A 25,924-nucleotide genomic window follows, 5' to 3' on the forward strand; every position below is an offset into this window, starting at 1 on the left:
AATAAGTGACAACTTATAAAAATTTAAGAAACTTCCCCAAATTATTTTGTGGCAGATGCAGGAAAAGACTACAAGGGATAAGAATGGCATTTATTTGCTTTTTCCATGACATCATTCTCCTAATAAACCTTTCATTCGTTCACCACACACCTTATTTTGCAACAGTGAATGATACCATTTTTATTCTAAGTATTTAATGAGGCTAGAGCATTTTGGAGGAAAAAAGCATGTAATAAAATAGTGCATTATGGTGTTTATACACATGAATATCAATTTAAGATTGCAGAGCATACCAACTGCAGTATTTCTTAACTTTTGGCTTCCTAAGTTTTACAACATTACCATTGGTTTAATGTATGAAATCACAGTAAAAGTGCCTAGGCTATTAATATAAATTTCTTTATGCAGAACAATACTTAATAGTGAGAGCTCTAGGTATAGTTTAGCACAAGCTTCTGCTGCTTGAATTAATGATGCCACAGAGGTAGCAGGCCATTATTTCTTAGGAGACCAAACTGTAAGTATGTTTAGAAGACCTTTAAAGTAGATTTCATAACCATTTACTAGTACAAGAGGATGCTTAAATTAAGAACTCTCCAGCATTTTTCAAATGTCTCAGGTTTCAGGAGGAATATACTCTAATTTATTGCTTCCTTCTGTACTTTTAAATCTTTCTTTCACACTTGGCATGATGCATGATATGTGTAAGGGGAAATTGCAGGAGAAGTTCTGATCAATCAGTGTAATCCTAGGACTGCACATATTCAGGGACATTGGGGCAGACTGAATTCATGCTAATTGCAGCTTGAGTATTGCATCTTTCACAAAATTAAAAATATTAGATCTTCCTACAGAAAACAGAATCACAGATTTTGCCAGCAGTACTACCTGTAAAGAATCAAGCATTCTACTTAATCTACAAAAATTAAGAAATCCAATGTAGGAAAACAGAGAGGCATGTTTTAGTGTACCCAGACTTAGTTACTTTGGGATTTCATCAGAGATGACATGAGGTAACTGTGCTTTTCATCCAAGTGATTTAATTCTGTTTCCAAAGTAGCACTACATCTTAGATCTTGGAAGAAAACCTAGACAGGAATAACAAAACACCTTGCAGAAGAATTCCTTTGAGAGAGAAAGAGAGAGCAGGAGAAAGAAAGCAAAAGGGAGCAAGGCTTGTCCATACTTCTGATAAAACATAACAGAATTAATTCAAAATTTCAGCAGTTTATTCATTGCTATTCAGGATAGATTTATCAAGAGTACAGGCATTCTTAACTCTTGCAAAAAAATGACTTTTCAGGTACATATCTATGCTGAATGAAGAATATGTATGGTGCCGTATTTTAACTCTGGTACTCCAAAAAAACATATTAGATTATCACAACTTAACTGAAATCAGAACAAACAGGATATTTGACGGATTGTTAGAACATAATTCAAATGCTTCTGTTCGGAAAAGCATAGAACTTCACACAATGAGACGCATGAGTTTTCTAATAAAACCATACAGCTCACACAGAAAACAATCTACCTCTACTTCCACGTACATAAAACATCCATCTTAGCAGCTGGAGAATGCTGCCAGGCAGTGATGTGGGCCATAAGGAGCTTAGTAGTTGCATTCCTTTCCTGCCTCTCCCCTGCAAATACTCTTGGACCCAGATAAACAAAGGAAAACAGGCAGATTGTAAGACAAGCCATGGGGCAGTAAGTTATTTCTGATGTAGAAGTATGTCTTTAACAAATGGAAACTAGTGGTATGATACTCGATACAACTTCATTTTCCTTTCTAAGTTATGGAAGCATCCAAAGTAGGATTCCAAAAAAAAAAAAAAAAATCACAAGAATGTGATACTAGCAGTCATCCCAACTAACAGCAATGGGGAAATTACCCATTCCACTCAAAGGTCCTGAGATACTCTGCCATGCATTACTATGTTTCCTGAAACCTGTAGTCTGCAGATATGTGTATTATAGATGGAAACACAATCCCAAACTCAGCAGGGGCACTGTCTCTTGTAGAGACAAAATGCAGCCCACCAGGCCCCCTACTAAGGCAAAAGCTTCCTGCTTATTTAAAGTTATCCAGCTGCTCTGTGCAGGGGCTGTTCCTACTCCATACCAGTTTGCTTCCAGCACCCTCAGGACCTGGCTGAAGCAGGAAGGGCTGCCCTGCTTGGAGTGGCTCATCAGTACACGCTGCTCCTGCCCCGTAGCAGGAGTAGCAGTGGCTCTCACAGCTCCTGCAGGTACCTGCAGAGCCACTGCCTGCCAGGGGACAGGGGTAGAATGAAGCTTTTCAGGATAGAAGAGTGGTGGCCTGGTGTAGAGCCTCCCATGCCCATTTCAAACACTACTTACAGCCAAGTTCAGCTGGCCCTGAATCTCTCTCTCCCTCCAGATGGTGATTATTGCCCACACGTTGGTCTCGAGCCATAAGGCAGCACGATCAAGGAAGGCCTGCAGTGAGATGTTCACAGTTGAAAAGAAGCAGAGCCAATCATTGCAGAAGGAGCAGACAGCTGAGAGAACAGCATGAAGCTGTGCTCCATGGTCTGAGCAGTGCTGCCTGTACAATTAAGCAACTTCCAACAAATCTGACCTCTGTTCAGCTGACTGCAGAAAGCAGACAAAAAGTATCCTCCCCAGGAATAACTGCTCTGTACTGCTACAATGCAGAAATTGGCTCTACCTTAGGGGTTGTTCCACCACTGAAACCTGCTCACCTTTATAAAGCACAGCAGAAGGCTTCATAGTAGTTTTTACTCAAAATCTAACCCAACTGGAAACGCGCTTATTAATGGAATGACCCTCCATGGATAGCTATAATGTGTAAAAAGATCTGATCATGGTCAGACACTGGACTGGCATGGACAAGGCTAAGGAGTAAGTGAAGCATTGTCACTGTTGCTAATGTCCATATCACAGGACAGGCAGGCAGACATCCAGGTTTAAACACAAAGGTTTCCAAGTACTCTGATCACAGCCCAGAGGACTTCATCCATCTCCCACAAACACAATTTCTCTTCAACGCTTACCAGTTCCATTGTTGAGGTGGAACACCATTGATATCATGATACTGTTCAAGACATTTCTTATGAATCCATTTAATTTTAAATTAAGTTCAGGGCCAAAAGCTTGAATTCAACCTATAACTAAATAGATGAGGCATTATGAAAGAAACTAATCCAGAATGTCTTTTTCTAAAGTTTGCATCATAGAAAAAGTGCACAGCATTTTGCACTTACAGTATGTCTTTAGCCAAGTGTTGATCTCAAGTATTGTGGATAACTTGCAGCGCTTGCTACTTGTTCTGGATGTGAAAAAAAGTTATATTTTGTCCATCATTGCTATTTTAGTCCACATTGCATCAAAACTGCTGCTCATAGACGGCAAAGAACCAGGAGAGAAGAGACAGATGATGGTGACTGTGAAGGCTGACAGCAGGTGACAACTGAGAGAAAAGAACAGACCTATGTCACCCTACCAAGACATTAAATGCCACAAGACATAAAGGTCCACCCAAATACAAAAAAAAAAAGAAACATAAAAAGCCCCCAAAGCATGAAAACTTAATGAAAGAGAGAAAAGAGAAAAGTGTGACAAATCAAAAAGACACTAAGAATGGCCCAAAATAAATACTAGCAAAACAAAAGTGGTTTAATTTAATATTTGAATTCTTAAATCAGAAGTAATTTTGAGTACTGATGCAGTGAGTACATTAATACTGTATGCACACCATACCTTTGATTATCAGGGCATTTTTAACTACACACAAAATTTTAGACTATTATTTGCCTCTGTTTAAGCAATTAGGACTGGATTCCCATCTGTGTTCAAAGTTTGTTCCTATCTGACTGTTAAACAGTGGAAAAAATGAAACTTCCTAATATCTATACTTCCTTTATTATACAACTTATGCCCTTTCCTCAGAAAACAAGACAGAGAGCTGCTGATAAGCCCTACCTTCCAATGTCAGGTATATCTGAAGTTGTCTGGTGTTCTATTTAAGGACTCCATCAGCTAACAGCCCCACGCCACCTGCCATCAATCACCAGAAAACAGTTTACAGAGCAAGGATGGCTTAGACATTTTAAAAGTGACTAGAATATTTTCCAACCTTTAATGCATTTTATGCCACAATTTATTCTAAGATTCTTGCTGTATTTTGTATCTAAAAAAAGACAGGCATCTCAAATAAAGGTCACTTACTCTAGGAAGCCCCTGGTGGGGCCATAAACTGAGTGGTGACCACTGAATACACACCTCCTTATCCAATGCATTATGTGCAGTACGTGATGCAGTATGATTCAACAGAAGCTCTTCTCACTGCAAGACACAGTATCTGTTTCTATGGAATCAGATTCCACTTTGTGCAGACTTCATTTCAAAATACAGTTTGTGCTTTTCTGAATAAACAGGTTTGAATTAGGTCCGTAACTCAGCCTTTATAAATTTAACTATAGCACATAATAGGATTATTTACCACTTTTATAAACTGACAAGTGTCTGCTACACAATATTTGGGGAATTATAGAGTTTGAATGCCTTCGGTTAAAAGCAAGCCTCCAGCCTCCATATTTTTATAAGATCAAAGCTAATATTTCTCTGTTTATCCCCCATTCAGAAAGATGATGTCAAATCTCAGCCAGAGTTTCTTTTGCATTCAGACTTTAACAGCCACTGATTATTGCCTATCACAGACAGAACTGCTGGAAGCTGTTTAGAAAAATCCTCATGTAACTTTTGCTTTCATTCCCTGTGCATTCTTCAATATGCTGTGAATGATGCCAAGGTAACTCCCAATCCAGAAGGGAGCTCAGGCCAAGGCTACCCCACAACCTCCAATTCTTATAGCTGTGATGGAGACCCCCTCAATAATTCATACACCACAAATCTGTATTTGTTTCTGCAAGGATTCCCTGCAAGTACAAATCAAAGATGTGAATCAGGTTAAGTGTGATCCTATATTTGCCTCTAAATTACTACCCTTTGCTCCCCCACAGAATCTAGAAACACAGTACTCCACCTGGAGGGACTTACAAAGGATGGGGAGAAGGGCAGGTGATGAAATGAAATACCTTTTTATACTCCATGCAGAAGGGGCTCATCTTTTTTCCTTGTACAAGTCTAAGGAGAGGCGGTAGTGTTCCATGTCAGGTAAATTTTAGCTGAACAAATCTCCCATAAGGGTGGAAATGGTCCCTTAGCCCGCTGAGACTAGATTCCCACAATCATGGGCAAGAGTACTATAGATATCTTACTCACAACATCTGTTCCAGACAACACCATAAAGCATGTATTTCACACACATAAAAACATGCCCACAGAAATTTAATATGCAAAAGGAACAGAGTAGGAGAGACTAAGGTCCATGATATGGAACTGGATTATTTAGATAACACTTTGAGTAAATCTGTGAAAGCTCATGACTTATATTACAGAGCACTGCAAAAAACAAACCAAACAGCTAAAAAACCCAAAGAAAAAAATCCACAAAAATCAAAAGCAAACAGCTGTACCATTTTCAGAGCAAATTTCCTGCCAAGCCTACATAAGACAATGACTGTCTAAACAAAAACACACCAATCAGGTAATAATTTGGTGTCACAGGGAGCAGCCATATGCCTGGATTTCAGCTCCTCCCTAGCTGAAACTATTCTAGTTGACTCAGGGTACAACAGGAACAAGCCCCAAGACAGGCACCCACTGCAACAGCCCTATGCCTCACTGGGAAAGGGGCAGGAGAAATCCTTCCTGACCCACAGAAGAGCATCAAGAACTCTGTGTCCCCTGGTGCACAGGGATAATAAAACATAAATCCTCAAAATTATTCCAGTTATTCAGATTCCTTTCAAGGAAGATAACCCTCCGATTCAGGAAGATAATCTCTCTTTTCCAAGGGAAAACAAACAAACAAAGTCAGATAAGCAGGGACCCACAACAAATTTCTTGTGTCAGAAATGTTCTCTTCTGGCTATGCAATTATATTTCCATAAGATGATCAAGATTCATTTGAAATATTTGCCTTCACAATACTAGCTGGAAATGTTGATTTGCTGGAGGGTAGGAAGGCTCTGGAAATGGATTTGGAAAGACTGGATCCATGCCCCAAGGCCAAATGTATGAGGTTCAACAAATTAAAGTGCCAGGTCCTGCCCTTGGGTCACAACAACCCCAAGAACCCTGGCTTTTATCAGGAACAGTGTGGCCAATAGGACCAGGGCAATGATTGTCCCTCTGTACTCATCCCTGGCGAAGCTGCACCTCAAATCCTGTGTCCAGTTCTGGGCCCCTCACTTTGAAAAGGACATTGAGGTGCTGGAGTGTGTCCAGAGAAGAACTATGGAGCTGATGAAGGGTCTGGAGCACAAGTCTTGTGAAGAGCACCTGGGGAATCTGGGAGTGTTTAGCCTGGAGAAAAGAAGGTTCAGGGGTGACCTTATTGCTTTTTACAACCACCTGAAAGGAGGCTGTAGCCAGGTCAGGATCGGCCTCTTCGCCCAGGTAACCAGTGACAGGATGAGAGGAAATGGCCTCAAGCTGCACCAAGAATGCTGGACATCAGGAAGAATTCCCTCCCTGAAAGGGTGGTCAGGCTTTGAAACAGGCTGCCCAGGGAAGTAGAGGAACTGCCATGCCTGCAAGTGGTGGAAAAGGTGTATGGATGTGGCACTTGGGGACACAGTTTGTTGGTGAATGCAGTGGTTGGACTTGATGACCTTAGAGGGCTTTTCCAAACTTAAGAATTCTGTTATTCAGAAGGCCAGGTCTCATCTGTTTCCAAGTTTTGCTTTTTCAATAGTTTGCAGGATTTTGGCCAGAATCATTATAATAGTTTTTGTCATGTACTAGCAAATATTTTATCAAATGTCTTAGAACTTGAAATATGTCTCAAATTCATTTACAAAGGTGCAGGGAAACAATAAAATGGACTACTGAAAGTTCGACAAAATTAATTCCTTCCTAGGGCTTTGGTGCTAAAATAACCCTGAGATTACCAAGTCTTCTGATGAAACTGTCATTACGGTTCCCTACACACATAAAATATTCTCTGTAAAAAACCCCCAAGTTTCTAAAAATTGGTTATGTACTTGTAGACAGAACAAAAAGTATAAATGTCACTTCATATAGCCATTTTAGCACAGAATATGGTGTACTGATTTTAATGTCTTGGAATATGCAAAGTAAATGGATTTTTTCTAACTATACATCACAGACATGCAAGATATGTAACAGCTGTACAAATCAGTGAAATGTCAGCTAAGATCTGATCTGTGTGCAGTGAAGTTTGTGACAAATATTAAAATAATGGTACTCCTGCCTTTATCTGTTCCATTAGGCAGATATATAGAATATCTGTTGTGATATAATTTAATGTACAGAATCAAAATGTGAAAAATTAACCACAGTAATGCTGCTGCTGAAAAGATGAAAAGATGAGCCTTTACTTTCCCTGCCTGCTTGATCCCACTGCCTGCTTATCGCTGGCAACAGTTTGTTTATTTGGCCATGTCATCATCTAGATTCAAAAACTGAAACGACAAAAAAAAAAAAAAAAGAGCAGTTCTGAGGGGGGGAAAAATAAAATAAATCCAAGGCAAATCAATAACAAATCCATTAGGTTTTGATCAAATGAGCTCCCTGACCCTAGGTGCTATTACCAGGACACATAGGGGAATAAAAGATCACCATCTCGCAGTACCTGTGTGAACTTGGAATATCTTAAACAGATTATAGAAGTCACACTCACTCTGGTGTGTGGAATGAAAATGTTTATTGGTGTATGCTGGACAATTTATAACACTGTTACAAAACCCCACCATTTTATCCAGCCAAGAATATGTAACAAGTTTGATGAAACTTATACAAGGAAAAAGAAAAAGCTATATTAACAGCAGGGTCTTACATTATTTAAGTTCCTTTCTTCACTAGTATCAGGGTCATCATCTTAAGAAAAAATGAAAAATTCATTGCTCAGGGTAGTAGAAGTTGCACTTAGTCTTATTTTCAGATTATTACAGAAAAGCATTTAAGAAAATAAAAAAGATCCTCTATTAAATCATGCCCATTAATCCAATCTCTTGTGAAATGTTCTACGTTTTGCACTTGCATCTCTCATTCTAGCTAAAAGCATGGTAGCTGAGAATACACACTAGTTAGCATTAAACAACTAGGAACTGTTAAATGTTAACTGTACATGGTAGCATAAAATTACAAATGGTCAAAGATCCTGTGTTTTGGCCAGAAGAAAGAAAAATTATTCAAATGTTAATAAGAGATTTTTTAAGGTCATACTTGTAAAATTATTGCAGTGCAAAGAAAAGGCAGTTAATATTGTTACCTAATGCCCCATTCCCTCATCTCCCTGATACTTCAGTTGTGTAGATCTTGGCCAATTTTTGAACCTAACTATTTGTGAAGCTCTTTGGGCTCATTTCTCTCCTCATACTGCTTTTTAAAGGAAGCAAAATATACTTAAATTAACCTCTGTTGCAACTGCATCTGAGTCAGTGAAATTACACCAGGTATTTATTTGCCTGTGTCTAACCATGCTCTGAACAGAGATCTCCAGTCTGCTCAGATAAACTTTTGCAGACTTGCTTTCTGTTTGTGTTTTTTTAGGTGAAACAGCATGTGCATTTAGGTGTCAAGGTCCATAGGCAGCTGGAACCATCCAAATGTAAGGTAGATCTAATTGGTTTAGGGGTAGGACACTCGTAGTTTTCAAATGCAGAACTCCCCTGGCTACAGAAATCAGAGCTCATTCACCAAGGGAAACACAAGACCTTCCCCTTGCAAAAGCTCTTCTGCAGTGACATTACATCATGGGTTGGCATCAACTCCCCTGAGGTAAACAACCAACCAGAAATATTTCAGAATCTCAAATAATTGAGCAAACAAGAAGCAAAAATTATCCAAGTATGCCAACTGTGAAAATACAGGAGAAAGATGGAGATCAGAGCTTTTCAGGTGGAGATCTGTCTATAGAAAAATTAGGAAGACCTGGAATTTATAAACATTGAACCAGAATGGAAGGATAAAGTAATAAGAAGTGGATATAATATGCGCAAGATTTATTTCTGTTTGTTTGAAACACAGATTTTAACTTGTAAATTGTATTGACATGCAAGAAACAGCATTCCTATCAAAAACCTCACCCAGGTGAATTATGTTAGTATTGCTGGCATATAGCACAGTGAAGAAATGAGCAGTGATTCCCACAAGTGCTGGCACATAGAAGAATTCCAAGCCTCAGGGCTGATGTGTTAAGTCCTTTCAATGCTTAGTGACAGTAATATACATTAGTTGCATACTCCTATCCGTTAGGATACAAATACCAGAAACTAATTAACTGATCTGAAAACATTTTTTGGTGGCGGCAAACAAGCCCAGTTGGATCCAGGAATCAAAGCCTGAAATTGCACATAGAAAGCTGAAAGGTGAGGTCTAAGGAGAACGCACAATACAAGAAGGTTAAAAGTGAAAAAAAAAAAAAAAAAGAGGAAAATCCACTGCCTAGACAGTGTGGTGGTAAATTACATGTCTCACAATGCTTCCCATAGTCCCACATTCATAACGGTTTTTTTGCATTTTCACTACAAGCTCTTTCAATATATGTCCTTTCAAAATTAATTTCTTTCAAAAGACTTATGCATGAACTGTTCTTGTTAAACTGTTTAACGCTCCAATTAAAACAGTATGAATAAAAGAACATTTTGTAACTCAAGGTGACTGAAATCCCAAATGACTGTGTGATCTTAACTTCTGGTTCTTGCCTTTTTTTTTAATAGTTCTTCTTTCTTTTCTGCGATCCCTTCTTGTTTTCATCTTAATTTAAAACCTGGTCTGTCAACCTTCTCTATGATATCAATTGTCAGTAGGGTACTATGTGCTACAAATCAGTCAGACAAAACCCTTAAAGAAAAAAGTGCCTGTTCTGAGAAGAGCTCTACATGTACACAGCCAGGTAAGTGAAAATCATACAGTACTAAAAAGAGGAACCCAGGACTATTTTTTTTTTGGAGCTTATTTGATTATCAGCTTTAAATCAAGAAATTCTTCCTTTCTGACAGTATGTTGTAACAAATCCCTATTCAGCACTGTCAATCCCTTAATCCAGAGGACTGCATCACTTGCAGAATATCTTTAATAGAAAGGACATAAAATTCAACCATGAGATAGACAGATAAATAAATTAGGATGTTTCACAATAGTGTGTATGTGAAATAAATCCAGTGAGGATGTGTTGGGGCCAAAACTACTCTCTCATTCCTGAAAAGAAAGACATAATAAATGTTTATCTGAATTAATAGATTATCCACTCAGTCCCTCAGGTCCTTCCAGAGAATCTCATGATAATAAAGACACTGTAAAGACTGAAGGGAATTTCATACAGAAGCAGTACATCACCAGAATTACCTTCTTTGACCTTAATGAGATTAAACAAAAAACCCACCAAAAAAATAAATCCAGAGCCATATTTACACTGCTTCAATTACAAAAACACTTTCATGTTTATAGCAGGAATTAATCACAATCACCTTTCTCTAATAAATTAATAATTGGAAGGCAGATTTGGCATTTAACTTATTTCCACATTTCAGCATGACATGCTACCTACACCTGAAACTGTCACCTCTATTTTCCTCCTCCTTATTGTGCAAACTATTTCTTCTTCCCTTTTCTGATCAACACTGCCATCCTATGACCACCCCCTTACTCTCCATAAATGCCTTCTTTCACCTCACTTTAGAACTCCATGTCTCCTTTGTGCTCTCTAATCCCTGATTCCCATGCAACATCTCCACCTACAGAAAGTGCAACCTCTTCTTGTTCATTGGGTTCATCTTCTCTCTTCCTCCCCTTTTCAGTACCAGACTCCCACCCCATGATCAGTACTTCTAGTTAGGCCATAACTCCTGGTCAGCTGTCACAATTCAGAGACCAGTTAAGCAGCTTAACCTTCTAGAAAACAACCCAAAGCTGTGTCAGACGGCAGGGCTTAAAAAATACTGGTAATGTCTATGAAGGCTTCACTTTGAATCACTAGGCTTGCCAGGCCCCAAGCTCCTCCAGGATTCCAATGATTCATCTTCAACCCTTGGAGGAGGTGCGGAGGAAGAAATCTCAGCAATTACAGTCCCAATGCTCCATTTGCAAGGCTAATTTTGGAAACAAAATTAAGAGCAGAGAAATGCATGTGGTTTTACAAAAACCAGATTAATTCTTAGTTTAATAGTTTGTAAAATAGCCTTCTTGGACTCCAAAGCCTGGCTATGCACCAAACCATAGTGAAATGAATACTTGAGGCTTAAAGCAAAGAAAGCAAAACTGCGAAAGACAAAAGCATTCAAGAGCTGTGTAAGAATATTAAAAGGTTTTAAAGTTAGCATGTACATAAACACCAGAGAAAATCTAAAAAGAGAGTAAACAATTATTTGCTAACCTTTGCTCTGTCTGGGTCTCACATTTGTTCCTACTTTTATGAAAGGTGGAGTCCATGCTATTGGTGACAGTTTTTTGTGGGAAGGAAGAGAGAGATTATTATCAAGAAGAAATGCCATTGCCATGCCAGAACAGGTATAGCTGAGTATTAATCGTGCTAAAAGACACAGCTCCCTGCATCTACACAGACAATTACTGAAAACAATGACTTAATCTTCTAATGGCAAGAAAAAATTCAGAATGCATGGGTTTGATACTGGTAACTTGAATTGTCGTGCTACCAAAAAGTGTGAGCAATGCAAGTGAAACAGGTCTGCGTGTGGAATTTGTCCTGCCAGTGACTCACCTGAGCCATGACTCTCCTCCACTGCAACTATCTACCCTCCACAATGGAAACAAGTCAGGTCTTGCATCAGTTGTACAATATGACTGTTAGTAGAAACTAGGAGTTCATAATAAACAGTAAGTACCATAAGGTGAACTATTTAATATCAGAAAGTTGGATTTTTGTCAGCTCACTGTTTCCTTTACTGTTCTTCCATTAACAGAGAAGTCAGTTGTCATTTAAGGCTCCTTAAAGGAACATGAATAAATATTGAAATGTTACCGCCTTCTGCCTGTTCCTAGAATTAACAGCAGAAGGTAGCAGCCACCGACTGCCCGGTAGTTCAGCAAGACTTGCTGAAGGGTCAGAAAGGCAGCAGGAATTTCAATCAAAGGCTAGACAAACTATCTCCTATCCCCAAAGTCCTTCAAAAGTAAACACACTACTGCACTTACAATTTTCCTTCTGGGAAGACAATCAGAAAGATCAGAAACCATATATGTCAGATATTATGCACATCACTTGGCATCCTCTGGAAAGCATTTAGAGAAGCTAGGGTGATGAGTAAGGTATAAAAGCCTATATAAACCTTTTTAAAAATTGAGAAGAAAGTAGTGGCAAAACCTTGCTTGAAGGGAGCTTTCTTGTGGTTTATTTCCAGAAATGTTTATTCCAGAACAGAAACAAAAAATTTATAAAATCAAATCAGATTTAAATGAAAATAGCATTTTCTATGAAGGAAAGATGTTTTTTTCTGATTCTCCTGGAGTTAGCCACATCACTCTTTAATAAAGAGCAATTTCTGAGAGAATTGCCTGTATTAATCCCTAAGTTTCTGAAAGAGATACTTTACTCTCGACTCTACAGATCTATATAAGAATAATGAGACAGCGATTGCTTGCAGAAAATAAAGTCCATTTACAGCAAGAAACTGTCTGAAACCAAGAAAGCCTTCCACAACATGAATATGTGTCTGGGTGTGACAGCTTGAGACAGCAACATCAACCTAAATTAACCTGGCACGTGAAAAAGCCCCACTTTTGGTTGGGTTTCTTTAAAAGCATCTTTAGACTTCGCTAGAGAAAGGCTCTGCCTACAAGTGATGGCCATGCATGATATGCAACTACTGGTATTCGTGGAATGCAGTTAAGTATATTCATATGCTATTTAATAAAGATGTAAATGAGGAAAAAAGAGAGAGAATACCATAATGTTAGCCAAGACACAAGAGTATGAAAGGTTCCACTCCCGATAAAACATCAAATCTAACAGAAATAAATTACTTTATTGTTGACTCTAAAAAGAGTGCAAGTGAAATTGTTATATTGACCTCAAAGACCTTAAATTATATCCTAGTGAAGGTATAGTAAGTTATTTTGCCTCTGCAGTTAACTGTGAGGGTAAGTTTCACATAAGTTTTGAAGCCAACTTTTCAAATCATAAGTTGATCCAGGAATAACTATCAATACATCTACCTTAACTCAAAAAAAGCTTCAAAACACCAGAACATTCAAGAGAAGTTCGATTCCAGCTGTTTTGTAGGGATTTGAAGATAAACTGTAATTAGGAGATAGTAGGGTTTCTAGAAGATCCTAGTAGATGAGGCTTTGAAATTTTAACCAGGAGGGAATTAACAGATGAAAAAAAAAAAATATTATTAGCAAACAAATAATTTGCCATCAAGCACAATTCTCCCTGCAGATTGTCTTGTTAAAACAGGTCAAACAACCAACAACAGTAACAAAAAAAACAACAAAAAAAACCCCAGAAAAACCAAACTCCAAACAAAACCCACAAACAAACAAATAGCAACAAGTAGGAAGTCTGCAACCGTTCCAGAAATTAAACAATTTTCCTCAGCTGAAATGCTTTATACAAAATTATGTATACACCCAATGGAGTATACTGGAAACTGTCACTGAACAAACATATCATTCAAAGCCTCTCAAACTGGATAACACCAACAGGACTACTGAGGCAGGGAACACCCCAGAATCTGTACAGGAAAAGTAAATGTTCCATGAAAGACTCACAGGCACTGGCCCAGCCAGCTTCTCCCACACAGGAGACACGGGGTCAGAATGGAGTGAGGCATTACCCAAACTAAAGAATGGCAGCTGCTCCTCAGGAACAATTGGACTCTGCTCAAGCGGGTTATCAAACAAGGAACTCGCACTTAGAGACCTGCACCAATTCATTACGGGACCTGAGGTCAGGGACACAGTGCAAGGTATTATATCAGTGCAAGGTATTATACTTCATCCATTATACCTTACTCCTGCACCAGGAGTTAGCCTCAAGCTAGTATAACAGTAAACTGATCCTGTTTACTTTTAGACAAGTAATAGCTGTATGTGGCCATGCCAAAAGGACATATGGTTTTCCAAAACTAGATAACGTAACCCAGCAGAATGTTAAAAACTGCTCTTTGATTTTTGACTAAGAAACAGTAAGTCCAAGAGGCTCTTATAAACAGTTCTGTGCTATAAAAAGAAATTGGGGTGCTAATGTGAGTCACATAGAGGCATAATTTTCATTTCTTGTCTGTTCAGTCATCTCTCCAAGCTTTACAATTGCGTTGAGTTTCCTATATAAACATGATTATTTTCTTTCATCTACCATCGGAAATGCAAAGTAAAGGACAACAATTGATCGTAATCATCTTATTGGCAAGGTGAACCCATAAACAGGATTCTGGTCTAGGTAGAATCCAGTGTATTTGAAAGCTCTTCCCAGAAATCCCTGTGAACATAGTACTACATCTAAACACTACAGAGAAAAAGGTGGTACCCACTAAAGACCTTTGAGGAAACAATGCCAGGAATTGTGATGATGACAGCCGTCATCTTTGCTGATGAGAGCCAAGGAAGCGCCCAAGGTGTCTGAAAAGCTGTCTGGACCATTGGGCTCAAAGGCTATTGGCCAACAGTTCAAAGTCCTACTGACTGGCCAACAGAAGTGCCATTCCTCATGAGGGACTTCCAGGGCTGCCGTTGCTTCACATCTGCAGCAAGAACCCGATCAACAGGACAAAAGGACCTGCCCTGAGGAGCTTCTCAGGTGACACCGACTTGGAGGGAGCTGGTGGCTGCGGGAAGGCCCCAGCCCTGCAGAGGGACTGCTGGCACTGGTCCCTCCCTGTCCCTCCGAGGGCCCTGCCGGCTGCAGGGTCACCTGCCAGGAAGCCCAGGACGCTCAGGGCACAGGCTGGGGCTGCAGGCCAGGGCCAGCCCTGCAGGGACGCGGCTGGGGCCCAGCAGGAGAGGCAGAACAGGGTCAGGAGGGGATCCTTGGCAAGCTCTAGGCCAACCATGCCTGAGCACAAGTGTGGCTGCCAAATACAGGGAAAGGACGGTGGCCCTCGGCTCAGTAGCTCATGAGGCTTCATCTGGAACTCCTTGTGTCCAGATTTGGGACCTCCTGGAACACGACCGCTCTTGACAGCTTGGAGAAAATGCAGAGCAGAACCCAAGGGTGGTGCAGCATAGGAAAGAGCGGGCAGGGAGAATGGAATTTTTCCCTTCAAATACCTGCCAGGAGCCACAGAGAAGACAGACTCTTCTCAGAGGTGCATAGAGGGAAAGAACAGGAGCCAACAAGTTGGAGCAAGGACAGAGTGGTCTGGGAATTGGGGGAAGAAGGTTTTTCCAAAGAGGGTAGATAAGCCCTGAGTCAGGCTGTGGCAACTGAGGCTGCAGAAAATCCATCTCTGGAGAAAATCTCTGGAGACCCTCAAGACTTCATGGGAAAAGGTCCTGTGCCATTTTGAGGTAGCCCTGCTCTGAGCAGGGGGCTGAGCAGAGACCTTCATGGGTCCCTACCAATCTGCTTTCCTCCTTGAGGCTGCATTGGCTTGGTTTGTTTGCCTTGAAGAGGGAGAGCGAATATGGGGCGGGGTTGACAGGGGAACCTGTGACCCTTTTTTCTCTGAATGAGAGGTGCATGTCTGTGACAGATGCAGGCACAGGCATAAACAAAAGGATCCACATGACAGAGGAGGTCTGTAAGCTCTGCCAGCAGTGCAAATATCTGTTATGTCCAAGAATCTGGACACCTCTCTTCATCTCCTGATATTTTCTCAAGAAACTTCCTTCCCGTTTCCAAGACGCTTCTCCTCCCAAGGCTCCATATGCCATTTGCATAAGGGACTAATTATAATCAGGGCTGTGCAAGCAGCAAAGATGTGGGTAAAAGAAAACCTGTCTGATCATCAAAATTGCTCACTTTGGAGAGGAGGAATTTCGATGATTATACATGTAGATGTGTATGCATACACACAAGGGTTATTTTGCTTTTTAACATTTACTGTTACCATAAGGTGTTTCCACATATCCTTTTCAGTTTCCATGTTTAGTATAATCTTTTGCAGAGCTGTCCCATGACTAGAACCTTTCAGAGGTCCCTCCCAATGCAATATTTTCCTCTGTTCCATCTGATACTAGTCTTGTGGATGCTCATAAACACAGGAGAAAAAACCTCTTCAGTCATAACAGGGCAGAAGCCAGTGACATAATTGCCAGGGCCAAGATTCTAAACCTGTTGATAGCAGAGATAAGGTCTCAGGTAGAATGAAGCAAAGGAAGCCTTATCAGAGTATCAATCTTCTAGGACTTTCCAGCAGAAATTTCAGAGCAGTAAAGATGAATGGGCAAGTCTTTAGCTTTTGCTTCTTGCTGACAGCCAAAATAGGATCCAATAGGCAGGTCTTTTCAAAACCCAGAAATCACAGGAACACACGAAATACTAAAACATGCACACTGGAAAGGCCAGGAGATTAAACAAGCCCCAGTTACTTCAACATTATAACATTTTACAACAACATACCAAGTTTCTCCCTGTACTACCTCAATTGACAAGGACTGATTTTGGAAAATTTCCCTGAATCCTTCTAATCCCACATATAATTGTCATCCCTTTGAGAAAATGAACATGGATACAATTAGTCTGTTCAAGAAGAATTTAGCAGAATATCAGGCTCATTACAATAATAAATAGCTTCTCCCATTTCACTGAGGTCCTATCCTTACGTCTCATAAATTCCAAGGTAATAGCTGACAGAAACAACTTTTCCAGTTTGCAATATCCAAGAAGAAAGCCAGACAATGAAGGGGCAAGTTTCACAACAAAACCCAGGCATGAACTTTATCGCTTACATGGATCAAGTTGCTGAAAGCTATAGTTTACCATTTCAAACAAATGACCTGGTCCAATGATTAAGCCAGACTTGATAGCAGATCCTGAAAATATCCATCAGCCATGTCAGAAAACCCTAGACCAGCAGCTGCTGTCTGCCTTATTTAACAATGGGGATTGCTACCAAAATCTACGTGCTTCTCCCTGGCCACATTTCCCTGTAACCACCAAGACGTAGGCATCTTAAACCCAGTAAAGTCCAGCTATGACAAGTTGACCTCAACACCACACCATGTCCTAGATTTAGGGTAAAAGATAAAAGACATGGTGAGGCTGGCCCAAGAGAGCCTGCTAGGAACCAGCCTGATTAGCAGAAACAATACATCACAGCGGCCTAATTGAGGCTTGAAGCACTGCTGTTATTTCATTCAGCACAACTGTTTTCAAATATAATAGTTGAATAACTGGGTTAAGTGCATTGCCTATGTTATGAACCTGACAAGAGGAACCAGCTGGAAACTGAGCTGGAGCTGAAGCTCTTTATCATCACAAGTGAAAAAATCTGGATACCATAGGAGACAAACTGTCACAACAACAGAGGGACTAAGAAGATCAGATAGTAAAAATGTTTGCAGGTGTCTTTTGGCTACAATCCAGAAGATTCAATCTGATTCAGCATGAAACAAGAGTAAATCCATAAACTTACCTGCAACTCTATGCAGTGGGTACACTAGAAACTAAGGATTATCATTGGAAAAGAGGGAAAAACAATAGTAGTAAGAAGAGACAATTGGAAAATGTTAAAGCTCCCTCATACTGAACTGGAATGGGGCAACCCTGAATGTACATACAGACTGGAGAACGAGAGGCTGGGGAGCAGCGCTGCAGGAAGGGAGCTGGGGGTCCTGGTCCATGGCAATTGAATGTGATCATTGTGCCCTGGCAGCCAGGAGGGCCAACCCTGCCCTGGGGACATCAGGTACAGCCAGACAAGGGAGGGGATTGTCCTGCTCTGCTCTGCACTGGGGTGGCCTCACCTTGAGTGCTGGGGGCAGTTCTGGGTGCCACAACATAAGAAAGACACTGAACTGTCAGAGTGTCCAGAGGAGGACAACAAGGATGGTGAAGGGCCTTGAGGGGAAGCTGTGTGAGGAGTGGCTGAGGTCACTTGTTCTGTTCAGCCTGGAGGAGAGGAGACTGAGGGGAGACCTCATTGCAGTTACAGCTCCCTGGTGAGGGGAAGAGGAGGGGCAGGCACTGATCTCTTCTCTGTGGTGACCAGTGACAGGACCTGAGGGAATGGCCTGAAGTTGTGTCAGGGGCAGTTTAGGTTGGATATCAGGAAAAGCTTCTTCACCCCGAGGGTGGCTGGGCACTGGAACAGCTCCCCAGGGAAGTGGTCACAGCACCAAACCCGACAGAGCTCAAGAAGCTTTTGGACAATGCTCTTGGGCACATGGTGTGACTCTTGGGGTGTCCTGTGCAGGGTTGGATTCAATTATCCTGAAGGTTCCCTTCCAACTCAGGATATTCTGTGATTTTGAGATATGCACACCAGGTGACAGTTCAGCTCCTTTCCTATGACACGTGTTGAAAAGGGCCAAGGGAAAGTTCAATACATAAGTAAACCAGTTTCTATCATGTATTGACAGACTGGCTGGAGTGATTCCAGGACTCCAGAAATTTTTAAGATTTTATCATTCTCAAGGCCTAAGAAAGTTAAATAGGAAGTCATCTGAGCTTCAACCACTTTTAAGAGGATTAATACACCTTTATCCTCAGAGTCTGTATGTTGCTCTATACTTAAGACATGTCATAATTTACAGTTAATTCACATTCAGTTTTGAGTTCTGTGATATGAACATAAATACCTCCAATACTAACGAACCATAATAAACATGTTTAAGTTTAGGACTTCACTCAGGTGGAAAACAAAGTCATACTTGAGAACAACATATAGTAGAACTAATAGAGATGCACTTTTGCTATTTTGAACAAAGCTGCTGTCTTTAATAAATCTTATAACTTTACAGAGAGTTACACTGTTTTTTTTTAATTGTGCCTGGAAATGAAGACAGATATTTTATTAATTTTTCTTACAGGAAACTGTGTATATATTACAGTTACAATTTCAAGTCAGCATTGCAAAACAGACTACTACCTCTCCATATGAAGCAGCAGTGAAGCCAATCATTCCTGCAAGAAGCTAAAATCTGAGAAACAGCATCAAAACTGAAGAGAGAGACTCCAACATTCTCAGTGCATGCTGTCAAAGTATACAATAGTTGCCCAGCTGTGTTCTGTAGAGGTTGTGTACATAAAGACAATGCAAAAACTATATACAAAGGCCTTCTGCCTTCCTTAAGTTGATCAGCTCGCTCCATGAGAAGAAAAATCAGTAGAAAACAGCACAAACTAAAACTTACAGGAATAAGTTCAAGTACCCAGAATTCAGACAAGGAACATAAGTAACATACACATAAGTACACAACATAAGTCCACTAAAAAAGTGGTTTGTACTTTGAAACAAGCCCCTATGACACAGTGGAGGTTTTTGGTTTTTTTTTTGTTTAATCCTTTGCAGAAGTTCCTGCAACTAGAATATTCTCACAGTTGTGCTGAAACATATGAAAACAGAGACCTAAAAAAAATCACACTGAACAAGAACATGCAATCAGAGACTTAAGTTTGGAGGCATTTTCCAAACACTTTACAAACCAGCAAACTCTCCCTTCATGTCGCTAGTCTACAAACAGTCTCTTTGCTGTGATAGCAACTGAAGACTCCATAACTATAAACCTAGGAGGCCAAGCAGGTCCAGATGAGGTGAACACCACCATGTAGCTTGGTGCAACACCTACAGTACACAAACTCTTCTCCATCTGATCTTTCACAAGTTATCTGTCTGAATTTACATTACTGAAACATGACTGACAGAGCAAGTGTGTGCTTTGGTATAATTCAATTTCAGGTTTCTCTGTTCAACAAAAACTCTGGCAGAGGGGCATTATATGGAAAGGTGAACAGAGAAAAGTCCATTTGTATCAAGTGTTTACAAAGTTTCTCTCCTTAGTTCAGGTATCTCTATGAAACACCAACTCATTGAAGCACAAAATACCGAACACCTCCCCTTTGAAACCCATTTCTTGAATTAAAGCCGTTCCATGACACAAGACTATGATCTACTACTCTTGGAGTTACCAGTCTCAGATATCTCACTGTGCTTCAATCATTAAAATCAGGCAGGTGGGTTTGTTTTTTTTTTCCAGAGTTCATGCTATCCACTTGTTCACCTCAATTTTCTGCCATAAGCAGAAGCCATAAGAATACTGAACTACTGAGAACTGTTTGTAAATTGAATATGCACCTATTTGCCAACTACTTTTGTGACATTTGCCAGGCATCTCTCAATGTTACAGGAGAATAACCTGCTAATACACTGCAGACTGACTTCATGGGAAAAAACAACAAAGAGAAATCCACAAGTGACATCCATCATCTAGGTATGATTTCTCTCTGTGTAAAGCTAACAGAATCATAGGCTACTATTTTCATGGAGCCAGCTGAAAATGTGAACTGCAGCAAGAGACATAATGCAGATAAATGTTCCTTTTTTGCGCTTTAAAGAGTTCCATAGGCTCTTTCTTCTAAATCTTTTCATTAATTACACTGTCTAGTAGAATCCAGCACTTTTTGCAGAGGTTAAATTTTTCTTGTTCCACACAGAGCCTTCTTTCCCCTTCCCTAGCCCCGTCAGCTTAAAGTGGCTATTCTGTGAAAGGATATGGAATCTTCATCCAGAAATGTGCTCTGGGCAACAAACAAAATTACTATGGGGTACAAGTTGTACCTATACTTACACACACAGGAATTAATTCAAAATTCACAGCATTCAAATATGCAATTTTATGTAGCAGTACACTGATTGCAGTTACTGTTACTGTCTCCTACTAGAGTTAGATTTGCTATTTTAAGGTCTGGTTGTATGATTACATCTTCTGACACAATAAAATCAACATCACCCAGTTCTTTCAAGCATACACATTACAGGAAGGTACAGTAAGTACAGCTAGGCATCATTTGGATAATTATTGAGGATTTTTGGCATGGAAGTTTAGATACAGTTTCTAAGAGAGCCACAATACCATTGGGAAGAAATATTCCTCCACCATCAAATTTGTTTTTAAATGAAGACAAGTGCAATACCATGGACATGCACACTTACTATACAGAGCCTTGGTCAGTTGTAGAAAAAAGTGATGACAACTTTTGCAAGTAGAGGTGGCTAATTGTGATTTGAGCTGGGGACACTACAACACTCAATTCTAAACAGACTTTTCTGAGGTGAATGCCACTATTGCAGTGGCACAGGACTGACTTTGTGCTCACTGGAGCAGCAGTTCTTCAGGAAAGGGAACAGTGAATTCTGGGGAACCAATGTGTTAAACACTGCTGAAGGAACACGACAGAGATGTGGGTGTTCAGTACTCTGATTTAACAGTCATTTGAAATGAGTATGAATAGACAGCATTACAAATCAGCAGGCTGTGCCTCAACTGAGGAATTAATCAGTGTGTCGTGATTTCTGGAAAGCAGCCCTTACTTCAGTGGACAGAGAACTGCCCCAAAACAAAAGGACATAAGAGGAAGAGAAGGCAGAACCTCTGTAGACTAGTTATGTCTGTCTTGTTGGTCACAGAGGAAAATTAATGTTATTTTTATTCCTTTAGAACTATTTTAAGCAATTATATCTCATTTACTTTGGTGCCAGACAGTGCTTGCTAGAGTCAAGTCTCCTCTACTGCAAACAGCAGTACTCTTTAGCCTGCAAGTTTCAAGGTCACACAGTATTAAAGGCAAAGGCATTGGCACAAAGAAGGTAATAGATGATATCAACAATACTGACATATCTTCCTGAAATAAACCATCTTTTAATTTTCATATTCATTAGAAAATTCAAATGATTTTTAAATGTTCATGACACAAAACAGAGCCTATAAACCTACACATTTCTCAGTTAGGGAAAAGTTATTCTTATCTGTGAGCTACTTAGAAATCTGATAACAACTAAAATAAGTACTGTCATTTGACAGAAAAAGGAATCCAAGACATACAAATGAAAAAATCTTCTACCTTAAATAGAAGATATGCTTGAACTGTACAGTGTTCTGGGATCTGCACAGTACGCACACACCCCTCTGTCTTAGAGGGTCCAGTGCACAAAGTTCAGTACTGGTGCATCAGAACACCAGCCAGTTCAACATAGTCTTTCTCAAGTAGCCACGGTTTAAACACAGATGTACGTAAATTTTTAATGTAAATCTTTTAATATTAATTCAATACTTCCTTCTTCTGTACTTACCATGCCCCTTGGGGTACAAATATATCTAACCAAACCCATCTTTCTTTTTGTGGCATTGTGAGGTCAGAGACTATATGAACTCAAATCAATGATCAACAATTATTCTTGAAGTAAAACAGATCAATTTCATTAATTATAGCTCACAGAATTCAGTAAATTTTTTCTGATCCTTTTCAGTGCAGTTGATAAAGTTTTACTTCTGTTTTCATTTTAAAATAATTCTTTTGATTATATAAATTTGATTTTTTTCCATTTATTAAGTGAATTGTAGGTATCTAGAAGTCATTGCATCTTAAACCTGTAAAACCACAAACCAATGGATCCCTACCTCAGATCCCTACTTCCAATTGCTCTTCAGTTCCATTTTGATTTGGATGTTCAATATTTTAAATTAGCATTTTTTTCCACAGGAATAGAGGCCACTGGACAGAGAGAAACTTTTCCTGCTTTGTGGATATGAAGTCTATGCAACAGTAAAAGCAGGAAAAAAAGTTTCCACTTTTAATCTGGACAAGACAAAATCCCACTCACTCTCCAAAAAGCGCAGTTACCCAATTTTTACCTACATTGCTCTCTCAGGGACTTCTCTATCCCAGAACTCACTACTGGGCTGTAGTCTGGGGAAAGAATTCCTCCAGAAAATCCCAAAGTATGGAATGAAAAAGGCAGCATAACTGTAATCAAATGGAAAATGCTAAACATTGCAAGAAGCATCACAAATACATACAGCTGGGTTTGTGTTTTTTAATAAATTAGGGCTGGCCACTTTGTCTGCTTGGCTCAATTCCTTTTTTATCCTCTCTCACTGCAGCTTTGGCTCTTTTCCTATCTACTCCCCAAACTTAGGCTAAATGCCAGTTATATTTGATAGCTGAATTGCAGTACCCAAGAGCAGTCTGGATATAAATTCAGATCCAAAGTCCAACCCAAAATAATTAAAGTCTTTCAGAAGTCTCATAGAAATAACTCTGGTTATTTCAATGTCTTTCCTTTCTAACACCACTCTTGTGTTGTAGATTCATTTATATTTACCACTTTTGTAAATTTTTTTGTAGATTCATTTATATTTACCACTACTCCACTATTAACATCATCTTCTGTTGAAGTCACACACAAACTGGATTCCTCACAGAAAAGCAACACTAAGTATTTTCTATACAACACGTGGGTAGTAAGTAAAATGAACATTACTCTGAGGTCTTAGAGACAGAAAGGTCTTAAAGGTAAGGATATTCATAAACATTATACAGAGGAGAAAAACAGGCCAAGATTTCTCACTATTAATTACAAAGTTGCAACCTGTAATTGTATTCTAAAACCTGGAGTCTTCACATTCCTTAAGAATCTGACTACAAACACTGCTCTTCCAAATCTGATACACAAAGGATAGTACAAAGAACTGAGAAAGGGAAACAAAACCATTCCTAAGAAAGACCCACTCTAGGCAGGAAAAAATGTAAGGAGTTTTCCTTCAGTAGTTTTGGGCATTTTTGTTATGTGCACGTTTTCTTTGATTCATTTGTTCTAGGAGGATGGTGCACCATACAAGCAATGCCAATGTTTTGTTTGCCCAATAGTGGGTCAAACAAATGAGCCTGCATGGAATTTTTACTGAAAATCTAATGTAACTAAAATGTTTGCATGGCAGCACAAAGATACAAGGCTGAATACAGAGACACACTAAAGTTTATTCTGCCTTATTAACCAGCCACAACAAGTAGATTAAGAAAGAACTGTCATATAAGAATATGTTACTCTCTGTTAATAAAACAACTGTCCAAAGCTACATTTCGAAATTATTAAATAGATAGTTTAGTAAGTATTATGGTCTTACAGGCTCAGAAAATTACCTAATTTATCCTAATAGATCAACTTACTTTTTAACTATGAAAAAAAAAATAGAAAAAATAGAAGACAACAATTGGATCAAATAAATTGATTACTCAGTAGTTGGTAAAGGACTGAAGAATAGTTTTTGTAATGTGCCATTTTGAGCCTGGGCTAGACAATTCAACTATTTGGGTTCAGATATTATTTGTCCTTCAAGTAAATCCTTAAGGAATTTCCCCCATCTTTAAATTTTCAGCTCCCATTTCTCAACCTTTTTGTCTCTCTCATTACTATTTTTTCTATATAAAAGTATTAAAGCCATAACAACAGAACAAACCTTGGCAGGCTCATTTGCTATCATTACATTTTAGGTCATAATTTGATGGCTGTTTTCTATAAATACCTTTAACTCATGCACACAGCATCTCCCCTGATTTCAACTCACTCAGATTACTGAACTCTAAAATCAGGACTGTGATCTGGGACAGTCTAGCTTTAACAGAAAAATCATCACTTCTTCTTTAATAAACACAGTGCATAACAAAGAGTTAGATTGCTCTTGATATCTGTTGGAAACAGAATCCAGTACAAAGTCCACGACTGAGCTCTGCACTGAACTGACTACTAGAAACAGGTAAGTTCCAGCCTAAAAAGGGTATCTCAGTTTTCACTAATGCTTCATCAGAAGGAATATTATAAATAGAAGGCACTATAAACGCAATGGCAAGACATCAAATCCTTGCTAAATTTCTCTTAAGGAAAAATGTTGAAGCTTCAGTAAGATTTATGAACAAGCAGAGACACAGAAAAACCCAAATGAAACTTCCAAATTGAACTATACACTGATTTTCATTTTGACAAGGACTGAAAATATCAACCTTTCCTCTCACTAAGACGTCAGTCACTATTTTGTCAACAACATAGATGCTCTGCAGAACCCAGAGTACACGCTATGGTATTAAACCAAGCCCACAATTTTTTTTTCAGTGGTCTCCTGGTTTAAGCAGACACACTGAGAACGGCAAAATGTGGCAAGAAGCAGATTCCTATTTGTGAATATTCCTGTAGAAGTTTTGATAGCATTCAAAAAACATGAAAAAACCCTTGTGCTTTATGTCTGATACAATTCATGTTATTAGGTTAGCAATTTTATATGGGAATCTTGAATGGTCTCTGTGCATGTCGGGATTGCTGCTTTCATGCGGCACATACCGTGCCTTTGAGGAATGCCCCATTCACTTGAAAACAGTTCTAGAAACAATGTTTTGTCTACTGCTCTGCCCCTTGTCACCTTGCATTAGAAGTAGAGGAGGAGAGCTGATTCAGATAGGGATATCTTCCTAGTACATTTGCTTTTTATTAAAGACAATATTATTCCGTTTTATGCAGTAGGCAAAAAATTCTGCTTTATTAAGAGTTTATAGCACCCTAATGAAATCTGGCAGAACACAGAAGGAAAACTGGGTCCCTACTGAGTTCTCTGAAGGAGCCGGACTCAAACAGAGGAAAAATACGGGCAAGATGTTATGCAGGAGAGCTCAGACACAAACCTGACCACAAAGAAAAATTAAAAGCTTATTCTAAGGGGCAAAAGTTTTCTATTATAAATAATAATAGGACACTTTCAGTAGAGTCTTATTAAACATATTTTCTTCTGCACCATTTGTGAGTCAGATTCCCTTGTCTATTACTATAAACATAGTGTCACCAGTTAGTTTTGCCTAAGTAGCCCCTACTGGCTTGTTTAAACTGGAGCATTCCTTTTTAAAGACTCATTTCTTTTTTAGTTACTTTGCATGCAGTGCGAAACAGTGCACGCTCTG

The 25,924-nt window shown here is 39.3% G+C and overlaps 1 long non-coding RNA gene across 3 annotated transcripts in view; it reads right to left on the reverse strand.

The window, feature by feature from the left end:
- The window catches only part of LOC137472296 (uncharacterized), a 168,386-nt gene that overhangs the window by 54,098 nt on the left and 88,364 nt on the right, over positions 1 to 25,924 (reverse strand). The gene's annotated exons all lie outside the window — the stretch shown is intronic.

The sequence above is a fragment of the Anomalospiza imberbis genome, chromosome 4 (genome assembly GCF_031753505.1).
Source record: "Anomalospiza imberbis isolate Cuckoo-Finch-1a 21T00152 chromosome 4, ASM3175350v1, whole genome shotgun sequence".
Classification (NCBI taxonomy): domain Eukaryota; kingdom Metazoa; phylum Chordata; class Aves; order Passeriformes; family Viduidae; genus Anomalospiza; species Anomalospiza imberbis.